Raw genomic sequence first — 7,500 nt, forward strand, 5'->3', positions numbered from 1 at the left:
TGGATATTAGTTGCTCAATGAGGTGATAAGGGTGTCCTTTCAAGTCTTGTCAGTCTTCGTAACTGTAAGTATGAGTTTGCGGCAGTAATTAGGATCCAGACTACTTGAGATGACTGGGATGAATTAATCATGTCAGCTCCTTTTGAAATACTCAAACTACAGGATTCAAAGGATGATGATTCACCAGAACACGTGACTCTCAAACTGACTTGTGGTTCCTTGAGTTTGAAAAAGCACAATTTCAACCAGTTCCCAGTGAGTGTTTTGTATGCAGATGTTATCACTAACTTTTATATCTTTTACAAAACAAGGACTTCTTTGTGTCTATAGTCAACTAATGAATCAGCACAAACAAAAATAATCCCTATGGCTCGATCGTAGGGCCTCTGCTGTTACACATCTACATGTGCCCTCTCGCTCAAATTCTGAAAAATAATAAAATATAATATCATAATTGTGCAGATGACACATAAATCTACATAAGCAACATGCTGGGAGACTTCAGTCCAATTCCATCACTGATTAAATGCATTGAGCAACTCAAATATTGGATGTGCCGGATCTTAAAAGGAGCATGAGGCTCCTTTTAAGAAATGAGACTCTCTAGCGCCACCCTTCACCACGACGGCGGTTGGGGGTACTGCAGCCAACAGCGAAGCCGGCACGGGAGAACGGGGAGAACGCGCATGCAGCGTCATGTGACGTCACATCCGCAGCCCAGCGTGGGAAATTCGGCCCGGAATTGCAGCACATTTTGCAGCACACAGCCTGTTCAAGGCAACGGAGAGATACACTAGAGGGCTCATTCTTTTGGGTTTGGAATGCTTCATCTGACATTATTACTAGAAAACTTAAAACGTATACAAAATTTTTTCATAAATCCTGCCTCAGTCCTGCCTCATGCTCCTTTAAGACAGTTGTGAGGTCAGCTGATTATGACCTAAAGAACATATCGAGGATCAGAGAGTCCTCACTAAGGCCAAGAGACCCAAGTCCTCATTAAGACCAAGAGACCAGAGTCCTCACTAAAACAAGAATGTGCGTCATATTCCTCCAGTCCTCGGATCTTAAACACTTTACTTTTTCCTGTCACTGGTTTAGAGGCAAAATACATTTGGGACCTTCAGGTTCATTAAGAACCGGCGACAGCCCTCAAGTCATCAGGGTCAGGTCCACTTCCTGTTTATGGTTTAATCTTATTATTAGTTGTTTTGATTTTATGTTATATGTACTTTCAAATGTTTCTTTTGCAGCTTGCTCTATGTGAAGATGTTTTTTTTGTTAAAGGAGCTTGAGGCAGGATTGAGGCAGGATTTATGAAAAAAAATCGTAAACGTTTTAATTTTTCTAGTAATAATATCAGATGAAGCGTTCCAAACCAAAAAGAATGAGCCCTCTAGTGTATCTCTCCGTTGCCTTGAACAGGCTGTGTGCTGCAAAATGTGCCGCAATTCCGGGCCCGAATTTCCCGCGCTGGGCTGCGGATGTGACGTCAAATGACGCTGCATGCGCGTTCTCCCCGTTCTCCCGTGCCGGCTTCACTGTTGGCTGCAGTACCCCTAACGGCCGTCGTGGCGAAGGGTGGCGCTAGAGAGTCTCATTTCTTAAAAGGAGCCTCATGCTCCTTTAATGTGCTACACAAATAAACTTGCCTTTTAAGATTAGACTTAAAACTTTCTCTTTATGGAGCTTATAGCTGGGGATTGCTTCATTGATGACCTGTGCATACCTTTTGTATGTGTAATCCATAATTCTAGTCTTCTTTCCAGTCATCTCAGACCTCCAGCAGGTAAAGGTAGGTGTCCATCCTCCTGGTGAGCTGAGAAATGTCCTGGGTCTCCTTCAAGGCCTTCTCTGGGTTGGATATGTCTGAAAAAGGGAGTTGACAAGGAGGCATCCGAACCCCCTGATTTGAAGGGACACTGGTTCCAGTGGCGTCAATTCAGTGGAAGCTAAGGTATGGCAAGGTTACGAGTCACAGAACTTAACTAGATTATCAATCAACACGCCCAGCAAATACTCATCACAAAGTCTGCTATGTAGCTTATCTGTGTGGTCAAGAAAATTGGAACTTTTTCAAATGCAGTCTCGCTCACTGCAAAAACTCAAAATCTTATCAGGAATATTTGTCTTATTTCAAGTTAAAATGTCTAATTTTTAGTCGAGTCATCACCACAAAAATTGTTGTTATTTGACCATTTTCACCTGTTTCAAGTAAATTTTCACTTGAAATAAGTAGAAAAATCTGCCAGTGGGACAAGATTTATCTTCTCATTACAAGCAAAAAAATCTTGTTCCACAGATTTTTCCACTTATTTTAAGTGAAAATCTACTTGAAACAGGTGAAAATGGTTGTTTTTGAGTCTTGTCTTAAATGTAATGAGATTTTTTTTTACTAAAAATGAGACATTTTAACTAGAAATAAGACAAATATTCTTGAGATTTTGAGTTTTTGCAGTGTAAAATAACTAGTGAAATTGATCATGTTGTTATGATTTGCATTTGTAGTTATTCTATATGTATTAAGTAATAGAATAACCAATAGAAATAGACACAGAGTAATTTCATAAATGTATTTAAAAAACAAACATTTACATTTTCCCTTGAAGCAAAGGTGTGGCGGCTGCCATACCTTGCCATACCCAATTGACGCCCCTGACTGGTTCGACTACGAGTCCCTTTTGCATAAACTCTACATCCTATGTTTGCGAACTGGTATGGTAAACCCCCTTTGATCCCTACATTAGCCTTGTGATGGGACAGAAGTGGTCTGAGATGGAACCAACATTTTTCCTCCTCAATCTGAGGTGTGACTACCGACCGGACGCTCTTCTCAAGGACCCAGAGAGGCTGATGATTGTATATCTCCTATAATTGAGTTTCAAGTACCCTGTCTGCCTTGGATGTTTCCCTGCTCCAGAGGTGACCCATGATCTAATTTGCATCCTTTAGAAATGTAATCACTTATTGGTTTGACTAGTGACGGTGAGTATAAAGTTTGGCCTGGTTTGAGTTTGGATGTTTCTTCAGGTGTTAAAAAAGATGTCCTACATATGGAAGAGTTAACCTCCACTTCCTCGGATCTGACCCAGCAAAACAAAAAGGATGTTGCTGTATTTTCGGCTTTAAAGCTGTTACCGCTGCTCCCTGACCTCCTGCTTTATCCAGCGATCACGCCAACCAGCAGCGGATAACAAAACACCTGCATGTGTGATCCGTGAGCTGCGACAGAGGAAACACAGAAGATGTGACACCAAAGGAAAGCGATAACTGAGGTGATAAGGGCTTAAGAAGGAGGAAGAAATGAGAAATGGTTTTTGAGACAGAGTCGCTAGCCACCAGTGTCCAGTTTCTCCGGATGAAACCAAAGTTCCCTGCCTGAGGCTTCTGTTTAGATTTGATCGCATTAAGAATTGATGAGCTTCTGATATTAAGTGATGCCTCTAAATGGATTTGATGGAAAGAATAAAAAAAACCACAGAAGAGAATTTAATATCAGGAATATGATGAATGTGGAGGAGGAAAAGCTTCGACAGGAAGCCAAACTGAAATCAATCGGGGGTCAGATAGAAATTTAAAACTGTCACAGAGCCGAGAGGACGATAACTGACGCTCACCGCTGAAGGATAAAGAAATAACTCAAGTGAAATTAAAAATCTTTATCAGCTTCTTCATGAGCAGCGATAACATCATCATTTTCATTTTCAATTGCAAAACAAGAGCGAATGGAGAACATTCAGAATAAATCAAAAGTAAATGACTCAATAAAGTTGTTGCTATTTTACATGAAGCTACAGAGGAGATCTTCATATTTTCTGTTCCCAACAGTCTAATAATTATAGTCATCAGCTCCTGTTTCATATACAATAAAGATGATGACAGTTTAAGTCTTTACCATCCGTCCATCCGATATACTGTAGATGCCCAAGCCTGACTCCTCTCAATGTGAAGGAGCATCGACTCCGAGCTCGTCCCGAGTGACTGAGCTTCTCATCTCTAAGGGATCGTCCAGCCACCCTGAGGAGGGAACTCATCTCGGCTGCTTGTATCCGCGATCTTGTCCTTTCTGTCATTACCCAAAGTTCATGACCATAGGTGAGGGTAGGTGCGTAGATTGACCGGTAAATCGAGAGCTTCGCCTTTCGACTCAGCTCTTTCTTCACCACGATGGTCTGGTACACCGACGACGCTGCATCAATCCGTCTGTCAATCTCACGCTCCATCTTTCCCTCACTCATGAACAAGACCCCGAGATACTTGAACTCCTCCACCTGAGGCAGGAGCTCTCCAGTTCCCCGGAGACGGCACGCCAGCCTTTCCCGGTGGAGAACCACGGCCTCTGATTCTCATCACTGCAGCTTTAGCACATGCTGAAGGTCCAGGTTCGATGAAGCCAACAGGACAACATCATCTGCAAAAAGCAGAGATGAAATCCTGTGGTTCCCAAACCGGATCCCCTCCGGCCCCCGGCTACACCTAGAAATCTTGTCCATGGAAGTTATGAACAGAACCGGTGACAAAGGGCAGCCTGCGAAAGTCCAATAGGCACTGGGAACAAGTCTGACTTACTGCCGGCAATATGAACCAAGCTCCTACAGAGACCTTAGTTTTTACCATAGGCTGTATAATATGACCTGGATCCCCCTCCCCGCCTCAAGGAAGTGATGCCACCCAACCCTGAGGAATTGCGGGTCTCCGCTGGGGCTCTGCGGGGGACCCACGTTCGCTCAGCATGCTGCTTGTGGACCTAGGCTGGTCGCGGTGGTCCACGGGTTGACCAACTTTATTTATACAGGAATATACAACAACCACTGTCCAAGGTGCTGAACATATGAATGACATACATGTAGAATAAAATACACCTTAAATAACAGGCAGCAAGGTGGCTTGGTGGTTAGCACTGTTGCCTCACAGCAAGAAGGTCCCTGGTTCGACTCCCAGGCCCAGCAGGGTCTTTCTGTGTGGAGTTTGCATGTTCTCCCCGTGCTTGTGTGGGTTTCCTCCAGGTACTCCGGTTTCCTCCCACAGTCCAAAAACATGTATGCTAGGTAAATTGGTGATTCTAAATTGCCCGTAGGTGTGAGTGTGAGTGTGTCTGGTTGTCTGTTTATATGTGGCCCTGCGATGGACTGGTGACCTGTCCAGGGTGAACCCCTGCCTCTCGCCTGAAAATAGCTGGGATAGGCTCCCGTGACCCTGCAAAGGATAAAGCGGGTATAGATAATGGATGGATAAAATAACATAAATTCAATTCAAATCAACATCCCACAAAGGGTTGAAGTAGAAGAGGTAGGACTGGCTAACACCAATATACCAAGAACTACAATAATCCTTATCCATTTTAAAACCTTAATTTGTGACTTCCCATACTGTACTATGGGGGCTGTATCCACGGCGGGAAGACCCTAAAAGTAAAAACTATTACTTCTGTCATATTTTCATTAATATTAAAGAAGTTTAGAGCCATACAAGCCTTCGGTTTCTCAAGACGCTCATGTTACGCTTTTCAGGAGTAGACAAATATACCTGAGTATCATCTGCATAGTACTGGAAAGCAATTTCGTTTTTATACCCAAGGTGACTGATATCAGTGATCTGGGTCCTGAAATCAAACCCATCAACTGTCAGACTCAGGTGGGACAAGAGGTAAAAGCTGATAAGCCACTTGCAGTCAAACTGAGTCAAACTAACGAACCGTGTTACAGCAACACGTCCTACAGAAGAGGGTACATCGGTTCACCAGAGCGATCTGGGCTGGGCCACAAAGTTACGGGGGGTACTTCCAGGCCAGCCGGGAGTGCCGTGTCACTGGCTGGGTTCCCCCTCAATACCTTTCAACAGGGATCTTCAAGGTGAAAAAGTGATTACTCAAGCAAAAATGTTAATTATAAAACAATCCCTACAAAAAAATGGTCTAACGATATAATGAAATAACCACAACTCACCGTTGTGTCCGTTCTCATCTTCCTATAATGTTCATCTCGACCTTTGTGCTCGCCTTTAATATTGTTATGAGAACCGCCGTTACCATCATCACCAGTACTGTCATCACCATCACTTCTAATCTCTGATGTCACCTTTGCCATTGACTTCATAACGATCATCAAAGTCATCTTCTCCAGCAACATTATTGTCTTCATCACCATTACCACACTCTTCCTCTCTGATCTCTGTGTTTGCTGTGCTCTAGTTTCCGTCTCAGCCGAGCTTCAGGCCCACAGCGGTGTGTGTGTGTGTGTGTTTTCTTGTTTTTGTTACCTAACCAGGACCCTGATTACCTTACCTTACTGGGATCAATAAACCTTTTTTATTGACCAAAAAGCTCCTAACATGATAGAACATCATTTTGAAAAGCCTTTCTGAGGTTTGTTTTGGGTATTAACTGGTCATGATTAAGTCTTAGGGCCCGATTTACTAAGATCCTAAATAAAGAGTACTAAATTGCGTGTGCACTGAAAAAGTTTGCGCGTGCTGTTTGCGTGTGGTTTGCGGGTGATCAACTAAGATTGCGTGCGCAATTGATAACAGGTGCAAACAGCAGTATTTAAATGAGGTGTTGCGTGTCTTAAGGTTTGCGAGCGCAAACTCTGCGCCATGGGGAGTCTGGATGGAATGCACAGTCACAAGTCACAAGCGCAAAATGAAATTTGACGAGTTGGAGTTAGAGATATTAGTGGAAGAGGCAAATAAACACATTAATGAACTACAGCAAATTAATTTAAACATTACCAAAAGAAACGCAATATCGGAGAAAACCTGCGATAGAATAAATGTAGTTATAAGACAAAAAACTGAAAAACGTCTGGTTTTTCATATTTCAATTTTAGGCACAGATCAAAAATACGAAATAGAAAAACGGGCCACAGGACCGAATTTGATTTTAATATTGAATTGGTCGGGTTTGCGTGACCCGGCGGTGCTCGGCATGATCTGAGGAGAAAAAGACATCAGACACAGAGCTGGAGAGCGCTTTGATTCAATCTATTTATGAGTTAAGTTTTTATTCAGATGTCCACAGTATATTGCAAATATTATATATTATATAGCAAACACTGACAGTAAATGTGTGACAGACGGGACCATATGGCCGTCGATTTAACGCAGAAGCATAATTCAGGCGAAGCTGCAGTCCGTCGGCGCTGATCCTGACACAGCGGGTCGGAGCGGATTTGGTCATGATGTTTAACCTGTGTTTTGTGATTAATAAGCACGGGTTTTAATTAAATGTAATTTACGAAGGATGATTTCACGTTCAATAAGATAAGTAATCAATAAAATACAAAGTTTTGGCACAAAGGCTTGGCCTGCTTGTGGGCGAGTGGAGGGGGGCACAATAAGAGAAGGTGGCAAGATATAAGGCGGAGAACTAAAGAAAAAGTGGCCTTTAATAAAACTTGTGCAACCATTTTTAAAATAGCATGCAGCAGAATAAAGACTCTCTCTCTGTAATGATGTCATGAGTGTTTAAAGCTTCAAATACCGCTCTGTCCCTTTTAAAAT

Source organism: Cololabis saira, chromosome 7 (genome assembly GCF_033807715.1).
Source record: "Cololabis saira isolate AMF1-May2022 chromosome 7, fColSai1.1, whole genome shotgun sequence".
NCBI classification, from domain to species: Eukaryota; Metazoa; Chordata; class Actinopteri; order Beloniformes; family Belonidae; genus Cololabis; species Cololabis saira.